Source organism: Mustela erminea, chromosome 1 (genome assembly GCF_009829155.1).
Source record: "Mustela erminea isolate mMusErm1 chromosome 1, mMusErm1.Pri, whole genome shotgun sequence".
NCBI lineage: Eukaryota > Metazoa > Chordata > Mammalia > Carnivora > Mustelidae > Mustela > Mustela erminea.
This window is the reverse complement of record NC_045614.1, coordinates 126,015,599-126,037,642: the sequence shown is the minus strand read 5'-3', so window position 1 is coordinate 126,037,642 and position 22,044 is coordinate 126,015,599. Positions and strand designations below refer to the sequence as shown.

The following is a 22,044-nucleotide window of genomic DNA, read 5'->3' as shown; positions in this document are numbered from 1 at the left end:
ATCTATGAGGGTTGAGAGGAGTGTCTTTCAAGCTAACAAGCTCCTTTCAGTCGCACTTGAGTTTATGTTAAAGCGGTTACTGTTGGGAATCCCCTAATGATGGGGAGATTGGTTACCTGAGAAATCAACCATTTGATTAGAAAGTTGGAGCTTTCAGTCCCACCCCCCAGCCTCTGGAGTGGGGAGAGGAGCTGGAGATTAATCACTAACGAATGACCAGTGATTTAATCAATTATGCCTGTGTAAAGAAGTCTCCATAAACCCTCAGGTTTAGAAAGCTGAACAAGAAGGTATCCGCGTACCCCAGGAGATGGTGGACCTCAACTCCACAGGGACAGAAGCTCCTGTGCTCAGCACTCTTCTGGACCTTGACCTGTCTATATCTTCACTGGGCTCTTCACTTGCATTCTTTGAAATATCTCTTGTAATAACTCAGTAATAGTAAGTAAACCATTTTCCTCAGTTCTGTGAGCCATTGTAGCAAATTATTGACGCTGAGGGGTGGGGTCATGGGAATCCCTGATTTACAGCTTGTCACTCAGAAATACAGATGACATAATCTCGCAGAACAAACTGAGGGTTGCTGGGGATGGGGGTCAGGAGAGGGTGGTGGGGTTATGGACATTGGGGGGGGGGTGCTGTGGTGAGTGCTGTGAAGCTTGTAAACCTGGCGATTCATAGACCTGTACCCCTGAGGCTAAAAATACATTACATGTTTATTAATAAATTAAAAACTTAAAAAAAAGAAAGAAAGAAAGAAATACAGATGACAACCTGGGTCTTACAAAGGCATCTAAAAGGGAAAGTAATCTTGTGGGATTGAGTCCTTAACCTGTGGGGTGTGAGTTTACTCCTGGCAGTTAGTGTTGGAATTGACTTAAATTATAGGACACCTATTCTTTTTTTTTTTTTTTTTTTAAGATTTTATTTATTTATTTGACTGACAGAGATCACAAGTAGGCAGAGGCAGGCAGAGAGAAAGAGAGGGGGGAAGCAGGCTCCCCACTGAGCCGAGAGCCTAATGTGGGGCTCGATCTCAGGACCCTGAGATCATGACCTGAGCCAATGACAGAGGCTTAACCCACTGAGCCCTATAGGACACCTATTCTGCTGAGAGTTGGAGAATAGTTTAGTGTGGAAAACCCCACACATTAGATGTCAGAAGTGTTGTGAGGTTAGAGGACATTATTTCTTTTTAATGTACAATTTTAGTTTTAATGTAAATTTGCAGTTTGTAGTAAACAAGACTACACTTAATGGCTTCTAGAGCAGAATTATTGAGACCAATGTATAACTGAATAAAAACAGAGATATAAGTAGATTCTATTAGCAAAATCTGCCCCTTCAATTTGTTAATTGTTACTATAGAAATGTGCAGTGTATAAAGAACTGTCCTGTCTCCTCTGGGAAGTAGTCTTGAGTCAGATGTAATGGAAGACGTGTATAGTGTGAGATCAGTGTTGAAGTTTACAGAAAGGTGACATAGCTTCTGTATCACATTTTTCTGCCTTGGTTATATATAGCTTGTTAGTTATCACAGTAGGTGCTTTTATTAGGTCCTTTTATCACATTAGCCTTTTATTAGACTTATGGCATTGCCCTCCTTTTGGTTTCTGATTCACCACCCTCTTCAGTTTTCTTTGTCTTCATAGTCTTGTAATTTTTCTCTTAGTCTATTTGCCTCTTAAAGCATTTCTTCTTTCTTTTTTCAACCATTTTTATAGTCCTTGAATTATTTAGATTTGATAAAATATTCTAAAACACATGAAGGTTTTTGTAAAAATATATGATCACAGATGCATATAATTTTCAAAAATACTTTTTTTTTTAAAAAATATTTTATTTATTTATTTGACAGAGATCCCAAGTAGGCAGAGAGGGAGAGGGAGAGAGAGGAGGAAGCAGGCTCCCGCAGAGCAGAGAGCCCGATGTGGGGCTCGATCCCAGGACCCTGGGATCATGACCTGAGCTGAAGGCAGTGGCTTTAACCCACTGAGCCACCCAGGCGCCCCTCAAAAATACTTTTATGTACTACTTTTAAAGTAAGTGATGCTAGCTTAAGGTTGCACAAAGAAATTCTAAGCTTACTTTAAAAAACAATACTTGAGCACATATAATTCTTCTAAGGACTATATCACATCTATGAAGGTAAATACTTGTAAATTAACAGATGTGGTTTTCACATGACCATAGAATGCTTGAATGTTCATTGACTAGTGGGAGAATGTGAAAAATCACATCAAGCTATGCCCTAACTCTTTGAAAAACTGTAGTTTTTATTTGATTTGAGAAAGAAAGAGAGAGATTTCTAAGTACAGAAGAATTGGAGGTTGGAACAGGTCAGTATGTGGTACAGTCTAGAAAAATGACTGTTTGACACCAACAGACCAAGAATTGGGGGAGCAGAAGTGCTGGTTATCTCTACTTGTGGAGAATGTCTTCTTCAGGTAGCCCTTTGCAACCATCCCACTGAGACACTGAGGAAGACCTCTAGCTGGGAATGAAGAAACTGTGACTCCAAACTGAGGTTAAAGAAAAGCATTCTTCAGGGAGGAGCTTTTATTTTTGCTAAAGCAGAGAGAATAGGAGGGGGACACTCTCCTTTTTCCAGAGAGTCCAATAGTAGGAACACCATCCTGCAAGATTATCTGCAGGGACAGCAAGGGATATGTCAGTGGTCCAAATAAGTGATAACAGTTATGACCACAGCAAAAATCTCAGACTCTCTTCACTTCATGGCCCAAACAACCCACTAGCATACTCAACCCTTGGCCATTCATTCTGTAAATATTTCATCCAATGTGCTTATTAACAATCCTGACATGCTCTTTGACAGCCTTTGTGTTTCTCTACATGGTTTTCTATCTTAAGTTGTCTTCTTGGAGAATGAGCTTGTGTTTTTATAACTTCTTATGAATATACAACATGGACCTTACACAAAATGAGAAGGATTGCTGATGAGGATTGGAATTAGAGAAAGGAAAGCCCTTAGATTCATGCATTTGGACAGATCTCAGAGAACTGAAATATTTGAAAAGAGAGAGTGGAAGATTTTTGTTGATGTTGTTGTCATTGCTATTTTCCAACAAAACACAAGACATTTTGTATCCAGTACTCTTGAGTAATTTACTTTACTCAAGAAAAAAAAAAAGGAGTCAATATATCCAGAAAATATAGAAAAAGTCTAGGTAATATTCCAGTTAGAGATGCTAAATTGAATCTAAGTATTTAATTTCATTTCCTCTGAAAATCCTACTAAAATATCAATAAGATGATTTTTAAAGTATAAGCTCACAAGGAAAAGAAATGGAGGAGAAGACCATGGCAACAACATTGTGAAAACCAGGATACCAAAGGAGCAATTGATGGCTGACATTAGCAGACCAGAAAAGGCTGAATTCTGAGCTGCCTGAAGGAAAGGTAAGAAAGAAACTTCGGTAGATCTCTTAGTGACCTCAGGATTCAATGGTATCATGATGTGTAGAGGTAGGAGAGTGGGTGATTAAAGACCAGATTCATTTAAAAAGCAGTTAAGTCTTGAGATCCTCTCCCCAAATTTAAATGACTGGCATTTGCCTCTCCTCCATCCTGGATAAAGACTTGAGATTTATTTTTGGGATACCATAATAGAGGGTCTCTGGCCTGAGGGACTTAAAGATACTGTTACAGTTATGGTTGTTGCATAATTACCTTCCTGACCCTCAAAAAAACCCAAAAAACAAAAAAACACCCTGAATGGGATAGAACAACCATTTTATAATACCTGTAGATTCTGTGAGTCAATTAATTCAGATAGTGTGTGGCAAGGACAGCTTCTTTTCTGCCCCACATGTCTGGAGCTTCTCAGTTGGAAGACTAAGTGATTTGGTGCTAGAATCATCTGAGGTTTCTCTACCCAAATAGTCTGTCAGTTGCTGCTGTTGATAACAGCCTCAGTGGCCATAGTACCTAGCTGTGGTGCCAGTGTGGTCTCTGCCTGGAATGGCTTGGGCTTCCTCATGACATGGTGGCTGGATTTCTAAAGCAAGTGTCCATGAGAGCAAGCAAAAAGGATATGGCTTTCTCATAATCTAGACTCTTTGAAGATATGGTATTCCAAAGACTGAACTCTGCCTATGGTTTTGAATTATGCACCCACATCTCAGGCAGTGATAACAAAAAATACATTCTCCAATTGAATTTTTTTCAGAGGCTGGTTTGGCTTTGATTCCAACTCTGACAATTAATCCCCATAGAAGCCATATCTGACTTCCACAATTACTTTTGCAGAGATCTCAGTTCATGCTGACTCAGTCAAGCTGACTGCCTTCAGAACTCAACGGGAATGGTTTCCCTGCGATAAGTTCAGTTGCTGAGATGTTCTGATCACACAAGTCTGACATTATTCAGATAAGCATTTACTGTATATCTTTGGTCACTTTATATTTAGGTTGCAAATTTATCACTTAAGAGTCTGCTACTCTCAACTCCCATATAGAGTGTTCCTGCAATTTAGATATCCTGACTTGAGGTGTCTTAGTTTTGGTCAGAAAGTACATAGCGGGCAAGTGATGTGAGAAAGAAGTCCTGCTTTGTATCCAGCCTTCATCTTGTGAGATATATTATTAAAAAATACATATTGGAGTGCCTGGGTATCTCAGTCCATTAAGTGTCCAACTTTTGATTTTGGCTCAGGTCATGATCTTAGGGTTGTGGGATTGAGCCCTGCATTGGGCTCTGGAATCGGTGCAGAGTCTGCTTGAGATTCTCTCTCTCCCTCTCCTCCTGCCCCTCCCCTGACTCATGAGCTCTTTCTAAATAAATAAATAAGTAAAAATTAAATCTTCAAAGTATACATATGTATGAACATCAAAGAACACTATAAATGTGTTCTTTGTATAGAGCAAAATTTAAAGAAATAAACACCTATATATATTTTTAGCATCTTATTGAACTAAGCCTCACTGATACATTTCCTAAAATTTCCTGTTATCTTTCTATAGACAAAGGCCCCAACTTTTTTCTCTCCCTTTTTTGATTTTCCATTGAAGTGTTTGAGCTTATATGAAGCTTAACTCTGCCATGGAGTAATATAGTTGTACTTACAGAAATCTATAGTTGCTCTCTGTCATTTTAGTCTTACTGTCATTCATTAAACTGAGGAAGAGCTGTGATCAGAGAGAGAAAAGTACAGCATGATTTCTCTCCTCCTTGGAGGGGTGCCTCTCTTCCTTCCGCAGAGAGAAACCCAAAAAAAACACTGTGGTCACACTATAATCACACAGCAGTATAAAAACCTTTCTCAATTAGGAAAAAAAAAAGAAAGAAAGAAAGAAAGAAAGAAAAGAAAAGAAAAAAACTTCTCCTAGAAGCTCTCACTCCACGCTTATATTCATAAACAACTCCTCCCTAGAACCTGAAATGATGCTTTCAACAACTCAGTATATGGCTATATAATCTGTAAATGAATTTTCATCCTGACCAAAAACTTTATAATAAACAGCTGTCAGTTTCAAAGCATACAATAGTTTAAGCTTGATTTCTATTTAAAAATGTTAAAGAACTTTATATGTTTTTTTTAAAAGCACTTTTAATCTCGCCTTTTATGTAGTGCTTCTGTATGCTGAGTTCTGTCCGATTGATGAGATATGATTTTAGTTTTTACTTTTGGCCCACAGGCCCACCTCCAGCGGCTGGTCTCCCCCACCTTCCTGTTCTGTCACAGGTTGTAGGTTCCCACTTGGGTCTTTTCTTCCAACTCCATTCGCATCCCCAGCACCACACAGGCCAGCTTCCTACTTTAGACAGGACAGTGGTGGAGCCCACAAGAGAGGGTGTGCCTCCTCAGTTACTTCTTCGAATTGGAATCCATTGAGAAAGTCTCCTTAGCCCCTCAGCATACCATTCCCAGTACGAGAATAAACAGGTTCCGTAGGCACACCTTTGAAAGAGAGAACTAGAGAGAGGTGAAAACTTTCTACTTGATCTATTCCAGTTTAAGGATGGTGATAAGCAAAGACACGGGGATGCGCATCAGTTGTTAGGGGGATGCCAATGGACCACGACTGAAAATACAAGGGAATAAGCTTCCATTCAATGTGCCCAAAAACAGTTGTAAAAGCAGACTCTATAGTGAGGAGATGTGATAATGCCATTGTGATTATTGCCATTTCTTGAGATGTCCTCGGGGACAAAAAAAAAAGAGTCCAGGAGACTGTCCAATGGAGACTAGTTTCTCCGTGGTCTTACAGCATTAGCAGAAAGAATGCAAATATTATAACGAGTCACTTCCACCTCACTGGGGAGCCAAACTGCAATCAAGAGAAATACCTTCTTATTCTCTGTGCCCAGATCACGGCTCTTGGAGTTGTGGGAATAAATGTGGCTGCGACGCACTCCGAGTGAGCGCGTCTCACCAGATAGAGACAACCCTCAGTCAACGTTTTCTGCTGTTGCCCTCACCGCTCTCTCTGATGTCTGCTACCTTGCTTTTCTTCTCCATCTGGCCATGAATTCTCTGAGGCCAGGCACTGTGTTTAACTCATCTTCGCCCAGTGCTTATACAGTGGCTGGCCTAAAGCAGGCACCCCAGATGGGTTTATTAAACGAAAGATTTGGTGGGCAAAAATGAATGTAGGTAAGAAAATTTGTTCCCCGAAGTCTAAATTTTGTGTTGGCAGCTATCTTTGCCACATATAAAGTCAGTGTGTTTTTTCTTTCTCTTTTCTTTCTTTTTTTAGAGTTGTTGCATTTAATTTTTTTTTCTTATTTAAATTCAATTTAGTTAACATAGGCTGTATTTTAGTTTCAGGGGTAGAATTTAGTGATTCCTCAGTTGCATGTAACAGCCTGTGCTCATTACATCACGTGGCCTCCTTCATGCCCATCCCCCAGTTACCCCATGCCTCTAGCACCCTCCCCTCTAGCAACCTTCAGTTTGTTTCCTAGAGTTAAGAGTGTTTTATGGTTTGCCTCCCTCTCTGTTTTCATCTTATTTTATTTCTTTTTTAAGATTTAATATTTTAAAAAATAATCTCTACACCCAACATGGGCCTCAAACTCACAACCTGAGATCGAGAATTACATGCTCTGGGGCACTTGGTGGCTCAGTGGTTAAAGCCTCTGTCCTCGGCTCAGATCATGATCCCAGGGTCCTGGGATCGAGCCCCACATCAGGCTCTTTGCTCGGCGGGGAGCCTGCTTCCTCCTCTCTCTCTCTCTGCCTGCCTCTCTCTCTACTTGTGATCTCTGTCTGTCAAATAAATAAAAATAAATAAAATCTTGAAAAAAAAAAAAAAAGAATTGCATGTTCTATGGACTGAGCCAGCCAAGTGCCCCTGAATTAAGAGTCATTAGTTTTAAAAAAGTATTCCCTCTTCATTTCAGGAGCAGATTCTCCTTTATTTGGAAAGCCATTTCAAGGAATCTATCAAGCCTAACTATAGAGCTATTACTCTTTTGGAGTTTAGATTTTGAAGGACTTGTGTGAGGCAGGCTTAATTTTCAAGAGCTGACCCCAGTCATCAGACCCCGTGTCCTGAGGGAGAGGAAGACCAACAGGAGCCAGGTAAGAAGATTATTGTATAATGTAACAGGAAACTTTGGAACTAAAACTAGACTAGTGAGTGTCAGACTGACAGTCTGTCCAAGGTTTGCATGCCCTTCTCCCTCTCTAGACTCTCAGCTTCTTAGGACAGGGATCAAGTCTTCTCTGCATTTCCAGAACGTGGTGCAGTTGAAGCAGAAATATCTGAAGTTATTTCGTGTTTCTAGGCAGAGTAGGAATGGGAAAGCCAATATGTAGTAATGACAAGAAAGCAGGGCTCTTTCTCATATTGTCCCTGCCAGTGAGCGGAGAGGGAGGGAAAAACTTTTGGTAAACATTAGTTGTATGCCAGACGCTGTGTATAATATTTTTACATATATTGCAGAAGGTGATTGTTTCCTTTGGCTGGTATTAACAATATTTCTGAAGCTTGAGTATCTTAACTCCAAAGAGCAAAATAATAGAAAAATAATTTTTCAGGCCATAAGAAGTAGTAAAATTTTTTCAAAGAATTTGTGTTTTTTAAACTCCTTTATTTCATATAAATACATCTTGCAAATCAGTTGAAGGATGCAGCACGTATCCATCATTACTCTGCATAGATTAAAAACATCTGGATGTATCTGAAAAAGGGAAAAAAGTGTATCTTGTTAAAACTCTAAATCTTTACACATGTAAGCATGTCTACAAAAAAGATATTCTATTCAGTATTTCTCATAATGAAAATCAGAATTCACAACGCTCACTCATTACCTTGAAACTGGTATGACATTCATGGACACAAATATATATATAAACAAATATGTAAAATTTTTATTCTTTGGAAATGCTTATTGATTTGTAGCAAATTCTCCTACCCTTGGGAGTTGATACAGTTGCATCTGCAGAACAAAATTTGTAACAGCTCTTCTTAGAAATTTTCTCAGCGCTGTTCCTCAACTCTGACAGAACCTTTCCTTGCCAAGCTCCCCTCTCGGCCTGAGCTTCTGGAATATCTCCATGAAGTCTACGAGGTCCTCACAATGTCAATGTCACCCAGCTTGGGTGGACATCACCATGCAGTACCGGCAGCCAATCACAGCATCACACACACCCCTGCTGGAAGCCTCCTCTGCACAGAATCCCCCAGAAATGATCTTCTGTCTTGCCTTCTAATCCTCCCATTAACTGCCACTTTACAGGTAAGGAGCCTGATGCTCAAAAGTGTCTAAATACTGTTAATTTGCCCCTTCTCACACATCAAATAGGGCCTAGAATCTGGAGAGTTAGGACTCAAATTGAAGTGTCTGACTATAAAAACTGTACTCTCTTTACTTCACTTTGGGAGATTCATTGATAAGAACAACAGATATTGGGGGAATCACTGGGCAATGGGTAGAGCTTTCAGCTCACAAACTGGAGTATACAGATGTCTCTGCTTCATTTGTCTATAACTCAAGAGAATTTATTTAACAAGACTTCATTCTGCCAGAAGTAGAACTCTTATCAATCCAGGTTGCCTCCCTCCTGACTGCTCTGGCTTCATCCCAGCCCTGGGAAGATTTCGGGGAGCAGGGGGCAGGGGGAGGTTCTTAGTTGTCCACTAGCTCTGGGGCCACTAAGCCAACTATTCCGTCCACAGGTCTGGCCCAGCTTTCCTCAATTTTATGACAAACACCCTTCATGCCTAATGATGCTCTCTGCTGCTTTTGTGCCCTTCTGGGGAAATGAGTCTCACTGGGCAGTGCGTCTGGGGATCGCCTGGGTCCAGTCTCCACTTCTGGGCCACGCTGCAGCTGGGGGACTCTATGAGGCTCTCTATGGCTCTCTGTCTACCCAGATGTACCAAGCAGGTATCTCTTCTCTGAGGTATTGCTTCTTCCCAGGTCAGGTACATGGATAGCAGGCTGCAAGTCTCTGCCCTCAGATCCCTTCTTCTCCTCTGAGGGTTCTGTCTCTTCCACCTGACTGTACAGGAAGCTCCTAACATGCAGGAGGTGTGTTTAATTCACCTTTGTATTTCAGTGCTTATCATCGAGTCTGGCAGACTAAAAAGCTCTCTATAAATGATTATTAATAATTTTCACCATCTTAGATGTGAAGCTGCGTCTGCTTTCTCCTGTTGTGTTAGGAGAAAGCTGTTTTTATAGCTTAGCCAATGTTCAATAGGTATATAATAGGGTGGAGAGCATAGACTTTATTTATTTATTTATTGGTCATTATTTTTAAAATTAACATATAATGTATTATTTGCCCCAGGGGTACAGGTCTGTGAATCATCAGTCTTATACAGTTCACAGCATTCACCATAGCACACACCCTCCCCAGTGTCCATCACCTAACCACCCCATCCCTCCCAGCAACCCTCAGTTTGTTTCCTGAGATCAAGAATCTCTTATGGTTTGTCTCCCTCCCTGGTCCCATCTTGTTTCATTTTTCCCTCCCTGGTCCCATCTTGTTTCCTTGTTTCATGGGCCCCGCCCTGCCTCTCAAATTCCTCACATCAGAGAGATTATATGATAATTGTCTTTGTCTGATTGACTTATTTTGCTTAACATAATAGCCCCTAGTTCCATCCATGTTATTGCAAACGGCAAGATTTCGGGGTTTTGATGGTTGCATAGTATTCCATTGTGTATATATGCACCACTTCTTCTTTATCCATTCATCCATTGAAAGCATAGACTTTATATCATGAATGTCCTCCTTTAAGGACTGGCTTGTTACAGCTTGAAACAACAACCACATTCCAGGAAGTCAGCTGTGTGTTCCCTAAGGGTAGATTCTAACAGATTCTCTTGGCATCTCATCCATTTGCCTTCACCCCTACAACCTCAGTGCATACCAGCAGACTTCTAACCACTAATACTTGCATTCCTGCAAAGTTTGAGGGCTTTCCCTGGCCACAAATCCACATTGTCTACCTGTGCCACAGGATAGTAATGCCTTCCAATAGGGGCTGTCAATCAGTGACTAACAGGATTTGGTAAATAAATACCCCAGGTCCCTGCCACTAGGGTCATCTCTGAGGCAGATGTCTACACTGACTCGAAGTGATTCTCCCAAGGTACTCAGTGTCAGTTACCCATAGTGGTAACTGACTTAATACGCATCCTTTAGTGACTTCTTGCTCTTCCTTATCTCACCTTCCTAGTCCTCTACCCCCAGAAAAACTGCTTGCACCTGAATCTTTGTTCCATAGGGCTTCTTGGGGAATCCAACCTAATATATTAGCAGATTTGCTAAGATCCTGAGGTACCTTTATGTTCTGGATATTCTGGATTATTTTTGGAAGTGATATATAAAAATAATGGGAGGAGTGTTGAGGAAGGAGAGAATGGGATCCTAAAAGATTGCTGTGGGTTAACTATGAAGAAAATTGCCCAACTTTCTTCAGATAGGGCTTGGAATGGCTTCAGAATTATTTCTTGTAGGTATGCATTTCCTGCTGGCTATATTTAAAAACATTGTAATATTATGCACACACACACACACACACACACACACACACACACACACGTACACACACTATATGTAATAACACTATATATGTGTGTGTGTATATATATGTATATATATTTTAATGATATAATCTGTAGGCAAGAATTTTTGCATATCAATGTTCAAGGAAGTATTTTTTTTATAATAGCAAGATATTGAAAACAACCTAATTGAGGATCCAGTTAAATAATTATGACATAATATGGTGTGTCTACTAAATGGAATATTATGCAGGCCCTTAAATGCGTATCTTAAAACATGAAATGCTAATCATATAGACCTGCATGTTAAGGACAGTTTTCTTTATCCACTGCTAGGAGTGAGGGCCCTCCTGCTTACAGTTCCTGTAGCCCCTCCATAGAGATGACTTCTGAGAAGAAGGCCCAGAAGAAGATGGAATTGGAAGGAGAACAGATATACAGTCTGGCCAAGTGGACAAAATTAATGTAAATTGCACAAATTGAGGGAATGGAAGGTAAAGGAACTGCATTTGCTGAGCTCTGCTTGCCACTCCACCTCCTGGGGCTGTGCATGCACCCCTGTCACCAAAGAGGGGTGATAACATGTCTACTAGGTATTCTGGGCCTGTTAGATGCCACATACACCTTAACTGTCTAAGAAACATCATTTATCAATGTATAATGTTTACAACAGTCTTCTGGGAAAATATCACTATCTCCATTTTTTTCAAATATGGAAAATAAAGATTAAGATGGTATAAGGAACTAGCCTTGATCATTCAGCCATTACACAGAATTAAAACCCTAGTGTTTCTGTTGCTTAGAAAATGAGGGCTAAGGATGGAGAAATTGCATTTCTTATGTGACAGAGAAGTGATTGCTGAGCTCCAGAATAAAAGTAGGGAAATGTGTAAACACAGGAACTCAGAAAGAAAGTCCTTCTAAGGGACTCCAGGTGTGGAAGTGAGGGCTGATTTGGCAGTACTAAAAAGTGTTATCCATGAGATCCAATCTAATCCAAATATTCTAACAGCTAGGGTAACCGAGGCAGAAGATCAAATTAGTGATCTAGAAGACAAACTGATAGAAAAGAAGGATCAGGAAGATGCCTGGAACAAACAGCTTAGAAGCCATGAAAAGAGAATTAGGGAAATAAATGAAACCATGAAACATTCCAACATCAGAACTATTGGGATCCCTGAGGGGGTGGAGAAAGAGAGAAGACTAGAAGATACAGTTGAACAAACTCTCAATGAAAATTTCCCTAATCTACGAAATGGAACAGGTGTTCATGTCCTAGAGGCAGAAAGGATATCCCCCAAGATCAATGAGTCTAGAAAGACCTCTAGACACTTAATTGTGAAATTCATGGTTTGCAATTTCAGCCAGGAGGTCTAAAGGGAAGTTAGGGGGAAGAGATTCCTTATGTACGGAGGAAGGACTATCAGAATAACGTCAGACTTGTCCACAGAAACCTGGCTATCGCCCTCGCCCCGCAAGGACGACAAGAAGCCCCAGTTCGGATGCATCTTCTCTCTCTTCTCTTTATTTCCGCAAGTCTACACACTTATATACGCTTACATGACCAATCAGCGAGCAGAGTACAGGAGGGAGCGAATCAGGCTGTGCACCTAAACGAACAACTTCGCTGGCAACCAATGCTGTTTACTTCCTCTTTGGGCGTTCCGCTTAGTCTCACGAGGCAATCCTAACCTGGCAACTAGCCAGGCGCCATCTTTTAATGGCGGAGGCCGCCCTGGCTAGGGGCCTGCCTCCGACATCTCCCCCTTTTTTCTTTCATGGCAGGGATCGTGCCTGTCTTAGGTTGTCAGTGGCGGGGAATATCCTTACCCGTCATCAGACGGCAGATATCAATGATCTGCGTCCTGTCTTAGGTTGGTATATTTCCCCCACCAATCTTACCCGTCGTTGACTACCGATCCAGCATACTTAGCCACACTTGGGGGGATGTTCCAGCCTCGATGGCTAACAAGGCCTGCACCATGGCTTGCTGTTGTCTAGGTTGCTGTCGCCTCCAAATTTGCAGTTTCCTTACTAGCAGAATCAAGCCCACTACGAGGATTATCATCAGACCAATTACGCTAGCCCATTGTTTCGTAAAGGTTAACACATCTTGCAATGTTTTGATTATCTCTGGGAGGGTTGCAAGCTCAACTCTGGTGTTATTTATCCTTGTTATGCCTAGTAGCAGGTGCTGAGTATAGTTTTGGAATTCTGCGGACTAATTCCCCTGCAAGTATTGGGAGAGCTGTCAGGAGACATTCTGTTAGTCACTCATATTAGTATAGGCTATGGGAGTTACACAAATTGCCGGGAAGGGTACTATACATCCCAGTCCCAATAGGGACCCCATAGGTCCACTTGTTCTTGAACCAAATCCACTCTCTGGTTGACTATCAGGATTCCTGCTTGCAGATGTGCATTGATCTGAGTCTGTGTTTGAAGGGCAGCCGCCATTCCTTCTGCAAGGGTGTTCACAGCTTCTGCAGTGGGTATAGTTGCAGCAAGCGAGACTGCTGCTGCCGTGGCAGCTGCTGTAGATATAGACAATGCTGTCACAATGGCGGCTGTGATACCAAAATCTCTCTTCTTTCTGGATAGCACCACCGGTAACTTGTCCTCTGGAATGGAAACTGGGATAGGAACATGGGTAGGGATACGCATAATCACAGCCAGCTTGAAGGCCGTGACATTCCAGCACTGGGAAAGATAGCAATTCTTAGTGCAATTCAACGTATCATTCAGCTCACTAGCATTTGTTATGAGGAAAGGGAACGGTGGCCAGACGCATATGGGAGTGGGCTGATAAGTAATATTATTGGGACAAGACACATTAATTGTTGTCTCAAAGATACTAGAGTCATTTTGTTTATAAGAACAGTTGAGGAATTTGCCACCATTTAACATGGACACTGCTGAGATATCAGTACATGCTCCTAGCAAGTTACAAACCTGCCATGCATCAAAGGGAGAGGAGGGAATATAAGAGAAGAGTTAGTCACTGGTAAAGGATATAGCCATGTTTTAACCACTGCTCACAGCTCTCTGGCTTGAGTCTGCCGCAGGAGGTTTAGCATCCCCAGTGTTATCATCAGCATCTTCAGCATCATGACTGGTATTTGGAGGCAAGGCTGCACACACCAGCCGCTCTGGGATCCAAATTGGAGCCTCCTTTTCCTGTGGAAAAACACATACAGACCCCCTACTCCATACTAACACTGGATCTGGTCCATTTCACTTTCCTGTGAGGATGTCCTTCCAAAGTACTAAAGGCTTAGGGGAAGCAGCAGCATCACTTGCATGTCTGTCTGCAGCTGATTTACCCGTTTTGTCCAACGTTAAAAAATTCAAAATAAAGAGAAAGGTGTTGAGCTTATCTTTAGGGAACCTGAAGGTGTCCCCTATTCCCCCTTTTTGTTTATAAAGCGCATTTTTTTATTGTAAGATGCGCGCGCTCCACAACACCCTATCCTTGTGGGTTATAGGGTATTCCATGTATCAAGTGAATGTCAAGTTGTTGTAGGAAGGCTTTAAAGGGTTGTGAGATGTAGCCTGGACCATTATCTGTCTTTAATTGGCGTGGCTTTCCCCATGCCGCGAAAGCCTGTAGGCAATGGGCGATAACATCTCTGGATTCCCCCCCGAGGCGAAAATTATTCCAGAGCAGGTATCTACAGAGACATGAACATATTTTAACTTTCCAAATTCTGAAACATGTGTGACATCCATATGCCATATATGATTAGGTAACAAACCCTTAGGATTAACCCCCAAGGTCGGTGCAGGTAGTAAGATCACGCAATTTCTGCAGGAGACTACTATGTCCTGTGCCTGTGCTTTTGTTATGTTAAATTTGAGGTGAAGAGTTAAAGCATCCTGTTTCTTCAAATCCTCCCCTAAGTGGTCCCATTGAGGTATGTTTAGCAAGCCTTCATCTAGGAACCATGGAGCCGCCTTTTCCACTGTATTCAAAAAGGCCCGAGCAGTTTTTGCTTTTAGTGGAGTTCCATTGGCTTTCAGCAGGTCTTCTAAAGACCCTTCCAACCGCACTTTAGATACTTCAGATCCCATTATGAACACACAGACAACAGACGCGGACGTTAAAGACTTGCCGGTAAATTCCGGCTCTAAGGCCGCCCCGCTTCTTACTGCGGACTTGTACAAGTTAATTCTGGCTCTAAGGCCGCCCCGCTTCTTATTGTGGACACACTAAATCCCGGCTCTGAGGCCGCCCTGCTTCTTATTGCGGACTCACTAAATCCCGGCTCTGAGGCCACCCCGCTTCTTATTGTGGACTCGCTAAATCCCAGCTCTAAGGCCGCCCCGCTTCTTATTGCGGACTTGTACAAGTTAATTCCGGCTCTAAGGCCGCCCCGCTTCTTATTGCGGACTTGCTAAATCCTGGCTCTAAGGTCTCCCCGCTTCTTATTGCGGACTTGTACAAGTTAATCCCGGCTCTAAGGCCGCCCCGCTTCTTCTTGCGGACTTGCTAAAATCCCGGCTCTAAGGCCGCCCCCTGCTTCTTATTGCGGACTCGCTAAATCCCGGCTCTAAGGCCGCCCCGCTTCTTATTGTGGACTTGTACAAGATTCCCACCACTTTGATCGTGGTCCCTTCCCCGCTTACCTGCGGTTTCAATAAGAAAATCCTGGCTCTATGGCCGCCCCGCTTCTTGTTGCGGTCTTGTACAAGTTTCCCACCACCTTTGTCGTGGTTTTACCCCACTTACCTGCAGAATTCTCCCTTGCAAGGTTTTTCTATTTTTACTCCCCGCTTTACCACGGAATTCCCACTTTTGAACATGGCTAATGTCCCCGCTTACCTGCGGACCTTTACTCCCCACTTTCCTGTGGATTACCTTGCAAGATTCCTTTATTTAGTTCCCGGGTTTCGGCACCATTTATCGCCCTCGCCCCGCAAGGACGACAAGAAGCCCCAGTTCGGATGCATCTTCTCTCTCTTCTCTTTATTTCTGCAAGTCTACACACTTATATACGCTTACATGACCAATCAGCGAGCAGAGTACAGGAGGGAGCGAATCAGGCTGTGCACCTAAACGAACAACTTCGCTAGCAACCAATGCTGTTTACTTCCTCTTTGGGCGTACCGCTTAGTCTCACGAGGCAATCCTAACCTGGCAACTAGCCAGGCGCCATCTTTTAATGGCGGAGGTCGCCCTGGCCAGGGGCCTGCCTCCGACACCTGGCAAGCGAGGAAGGGCTCTCAAGACATATTCAGGGCATTAAATGAAAAGAACATGCAGCCAAGAATACTTTATCCAGCAAACCTGATATTCAGAATGGATGGAGAGATAAAAGCTTTCAAGACTGGCAAGGTTTAAAAGAGTATGTGACCACCAAGCCAGCACTACAAGACATATTAAGGGGGGTTCTGTAAAAGAAGAAAGAACCCAAGAGTGACATAGAATAGAAGTTTACAGAGACAATCTATAGAAACAAGGACTTCACAAGCAACATGATGTCACCCAGACTGAGAGTTAAAGGATGGAGAACCATCGTTCATGCCAACAGTCCTCAAAAGAAAGCTGGGGTAACAATTCTCATATCAGATAAATTAGATATTAAGCTAAAGACTATAATCAGAGGTACAGAAGGACACTACATCATTCTTAAAGTGTTCATCCACCAAGATAATCTAACAATTGTAAAAATTTTGCCCCCAATATGGGAGCAGCCAACTACATAAGCCAACTGTTAATCTAAATAAAGAATCATATTGATATGAATACATTAATTGTAGGGGATCTTAACACGCTACTCTCAGTAACAACAGATCATCTAGGCAGAAAATCAAAAAAGAAACAAGAACTTTGAATGATACATTGTACCAAATGGACCTCACAGATATATACAGAACGTCCCACCCTAAAACAACAGAATACTCTTTCTTCTCAAGCGCACATGGAACTTTCTCCAGAATAGACCACATACTGGATCACAAAGCAGGGCTCAACCGATACAGAAAGATTGGGATCATTCCCTGCATATTCTCAGACCACAGTGCTTTGAAACTGGAACTCAACCACAAGAAAAAGTTTGGAAGGAATACAAACACTTGGAAGCTTAAGACCACCCTGCTCAAGAATGTTTGGATCAACCAGGAAATCAAAGAACTTAAACAATTCATGGAAACCAATGGGAATGAAGACACATTGGTCCAAAACCTATGGAATATGGCAAAGGCAGTCCTAAGGGGGAAATACGTAGCCATTCAAGCCTCACTCAAAAAAAGTGAAAAATCCTGCATATACCAACTCTCTTTACACCTTAAAGAACTGGAAAATCAACAACATATTAAGCCAACACCACACACAAGAAGGGAAATAATTAAGATTAGAGCAGAGATCAGTGAGTTAGAAACTAAAGATACAGCAGAACACATCAACAAAACTAGAAGCCCCTTCTTTGAAAGAATTAGTAAGATCAATAAACCACTGACCAAATTAATCCAAAAGAAAAAAGAGAAGACCCAAATTAATAAAATTATGAATGAAAGGGGGAGAGATCACAACTAACACCAAAGAAATAGAAACAATCATCAGAAATTATTATCAACAGTTATATGCCAACAAGTTAAGCAACTTAGAAGAAATGATGCATTCCTGGAAACCTATAAACTTCCAAGACCGAATCAGGAAGAAATTGACAACCAGAACAGACCAATTTCTAGTAACGAGATTGAAGTAGTGATCAAAAACCTAGAGCCCAGAACCTGATGGATCCCCTGGGGAATTCTACCAAACATTCAAAGAAGAAATAATACCTATTTTCTGGAAACTGCTTCAAAAAATAGAAACAGAAGGAAAACTTCCAGACTCTCTCTAGGAAGCCAGCTTTACCCTGATCCCCAAAACAGGCAAAGACTCCATCAAAAGGAGAATTTCAGACCAATATCCTTGATGAATATGGATGCCAAGATTCTCAACAAGATCCTAGCTAATAGGATCCAGCAGTACATTAAAAAGATTATCCACGATGACCAGGTGGGACTTATCCCTGGGATGCAAATGTGGTACAATATTTGCAAATCAACCAATGTGATAGAACAAACCAATAAGAGAAGAGAGAAGAACCACATGATCCTCTCAATTGATGCAGAAAAAACATCTGACAAAAATGCAGCATCTATTCCTTATTAAAACTCTTCAATGTATAGGGATAGAGAGAACATTCCTCAACTTCATAAAACCCATCTATGAAAAACCCACAGCAAATATCATTCTCAATGGGGAAAAGCTGACAGCCTTCCCTTTGAGATCAGGAACACAACAAGGATGCCCACTCTTGCCACTGTTGTTCAACATAGTACTAGAAGTCCTAGCAATAGCAATCAGACAACAAAAAGAATAAAAGGCATTCAAATTGGCAAAGAAGAAATCAAACTCTCTCTCTTGGCATATGACATGATACTTTATATGGAAAACCCAAAAGACTCCACCCCCAAGCTAATAGAACTCATACAGCAATTCAGTAATGTGGCAGGATACAAAATCAATGCACAGAAATCAGTTGCTTTCTTATACACTAACAATGGAAATATAGAAAGGGAAATTAGAGAATCGATCCCATTTACAATAGCACCAAGAACCATAAGATACCTGGGAATAAACCTAACCAAAGAGGTAAAGGACCTGTACTTGAGAAACTACAGAACACTCATGAAAGAAATTGGAGAAGACACAAAAAGATGGAAAAGCATTCTATGCTCATGGATTGGAAGAATAAACATTGTTAAAATGTCTATACTGCCCAGAGCAATCTATACTTTCAATGACATCCTGCTCAAAATTCCATTGGCATTTTTCAAAATGCTGGAATAAACAATTCTAAGAGTAGAGCTTTTCCCTCTGCTCTGTGGAACCAGAAAAGACCCCAAACTGCTAAGGAAATGTTGAAAAAGAAAAACAAAACTGGGGGAATCACATTGCCTGATTTCAAGCTTTACTATAAAGCTGTGATCACCAAGACAGCATGGTACTGGCATAAAAATAGACACATAGACCACTGTAATGGAATAGAGAGCCCACATGTGGACCACAACTTATGGTAAACTAATCTTCGACAAAGCAAGAAAAAATATCCAGTGGGAAGAAGACAGTCTCTTCAATAAATGGTTCTGGGAAAATTGGACAGTTATGTATAGAACAATGAAACTTGACCATTCTCTTACACCATACACAAAGATAAACTCGAAATGGATAAAAGACTTCAACCTGAGGCAGGAGTCTATTAAAATCCTAGAGGAGAACATAGGCAGTAACCTCTTTGACATCGGCCACAGCAGCTTCTTTCAAGACATGTCTCCAAAGGCAAAGGAAAAAAAAGTGAAAATGAACTTTTGGGACTTCATCATGATCAAAAGTTTCTGCACAGCAAAGCAAACAGTCAACAAAACGAAGAGGCAACCCACGGAATGGGAGAAGATACTCACAAATGACACTACAGACTAAGAGCTGATATTCAAGATCTATAAAGAACTCCTCAAACTCAACACACACAAAACAGATAATCACGTCAAAAAATGGGCAGAAGACATGAACAGACACTTCTCCAAAGAAGACATACAAATGGCTAACAGACATATGAAAAAATTTTCATCATCATTAGCCATCAGGGAAATTCAAATCAAAATCACATTGAGATATCACCTTACACCAGTTAGAATGGTGAAAATCAACAAGACAGTAAACAACATGTGTTGAAGAGGATGTGGAGAAAGGAGAACCTTCTTAACGCTGTTGGTGGGAAAGCAAGTTGGTGCAGCCACTTTGAAAAACAGTGTGGAAATTTCTTAAGAAATTAAAAATAGAGCTACCCTATGAACCTGCAATTGCACTACTGGGTATTTACCCCAAAGATACAGATGTAGTGAAAAGAAGCACTACATGTACCCCAATGTTCATAGCAGCAATGGCCACAATCGCCAAACTATGGAAAGAGCCAAGATGCCCTTCAAGAGATGAGTGGATAAAGAAAATATGGTCCATATATACAATGGAGTATTATGCCTCCATCAGATAGGATGAATACCCAACTTTTGTATCAACATGGATAGGATTGGGGGAGATTATGTTGAGTGAAATAAGTCAAGCAGAGAATGTCAATTATCATATGATTTCACTTACTTGTGGAGCATAAGGAATAACATGGAGGATATTAGGAGAAGGAAAGGAAAAGTGAATTGGGCGAAAACGGAGGGGGAGATGAACCATGAGAGACTGTGGACTCTGAGAAACAAACTGAGGGTTTTGGAGGGGAGGGGGTAGAGGGTCAGGTCCTGGTGGTGGGTATTATGGAGGGCATGTATTGCATGGAGCACTGGGTGTGGTGTATAAACAATGAATCTTGGAACAACAAAAAATAAAATAGAAAAAGAAGAAGAAAGAAATTCCTTCTAATCCATGCTGGGCTGGGTCCTGGTGTGGCCACCCACAGTGGCCTTGTTCTCATCTTGTTTCCTTAAATTATGTATTGAGCTGACAGTAGACTTGCCACTGAATATGACACAAAAGCTTGGCCTTCCTCTGCAGTTGAGCAGAGGAGTTCTTAGGGCAGCAAACCACCACCAAACAAGAATTGCACCTCAAAGGTGTGCATCCAGTCATGTGTCAGAGGCATCTCCTCCTGTATGTGTTCTCTGTCTCTAAAGGGGTGAAGTGGGTTGTGGAGTTGGCTCTTCACTGACTGGAGAGAGTAGATTGTGAACATCTCCTCCCAGCTCTGTTCAACGATGTCCCAAGTATAGCCTGATACCAGCCATGGTGTGGATATTCCCACCGCAGAGACCGGCAAACACGGTAGTTGAAGGCTTTTATCTTGGAAATACATTAATGATTGGGCATCTCCCCAAAGGACCAGAGTCTACTCATTAGATACTGCCATCTGTCCTGCTGTGGCAAAGACAAGGTGGTAACACCATGTGTAATATCAAATGAGTCTACAAACCCATTGAGATCCTGGGAGCACGTAAGTATACCCCTTTTCCCCAACCCAGTTCTGAACCAAATGTAGGTTGGTGAATGTGGTTTAGGTGCAGTGGAATAAGGTTTCTAAAACAGTACTCCAGAATCGGGCAGATGTACCCACCTGTCAGAAGCCACCAGTCTCCCATATGGAACTCTCCTTCTGAAGAACTTGTAACCGAGAATCAGAATAAAATCCTTGCTTTCTGACTCCCTAGAATAAGGATAGAGGAAAAGTCTGAGCTCTCTTTACCTGGTTTCCCTCCCGAAGTCACCAATAAGAGTAGACCCTCCTTTCTGGGGAGGAATCAAGGAGGCTGAAGATAGACAGTAGAAGCATTTCTTGCACTGAGCGTCCACCACATGGAGGGAGATATCAGATTAGGGATAACCACCGATCCATGAAAACCTAGAGAACCTAGTGGGGAAGTGCTGAGAAATGTATACTGGGTTCTTTTCTTTCCAGGCTCATCATTTATTGTACAAATTGAGTATCACATGGTGAGTTGATATTAGCTTGTCCAGGCATGAGAACTTAACAGATGAGGTACAGACTGTTTAGAGTTCATATGTGGCTTTCGCAGCTGGAGATTTTTTAGACGTTAACTAGAAGTATAAAACTATCAAAGCAAGGCCTCTGCATGTGGCCAGTTCACAATTCATTCTCCCTGTGGGAGTGTAAGTGTTGAAATATTTTTTTTAATACCAGAAAAATGGAATTGGGCATTCATTTGTGGACCTGCCATGATCTCAGTCTTGCAAAAGCAAAGATTCTGCAGCCTATACACAACATACACAGCTACCCCTTGGCCAGAAAAAGGGCTATAGACTGGATTCTGTGTGTGTTAGTCTGGGCACACTCTGCCTTCCCAGTATTGATGTTGTCAAAAGTATCAGATTGCCCTGCATCTTGAGGAATATATAATGGTGTTCTTATCACATGTAAACACACACACACACACTTCTGACTATGACATTGCAGATGGAGTCTACAATTGCAACTGTGATCTATATAAGCTTTTCATATTACAGCTCTTCTCCAACCCCGAGTCATCCTGAGTGATCTGGCCACAGGT

The 22,044-nt window shown here is 41.6% G+C and overlaps 1 pseudogene; it reads right to left on the bottom strand.

Moving 5' to 3' along the window:
• Positions 1 to 21,526: 21,526 nt before the first annotated feature.
• LOC116590718 lies at positions 21,527 to 21,714 on the bottom strand (annotated as a pseudogene).
• Between the last annotated feature and the right edge of the window lie 330 nt (positions 21,715 to 22,044).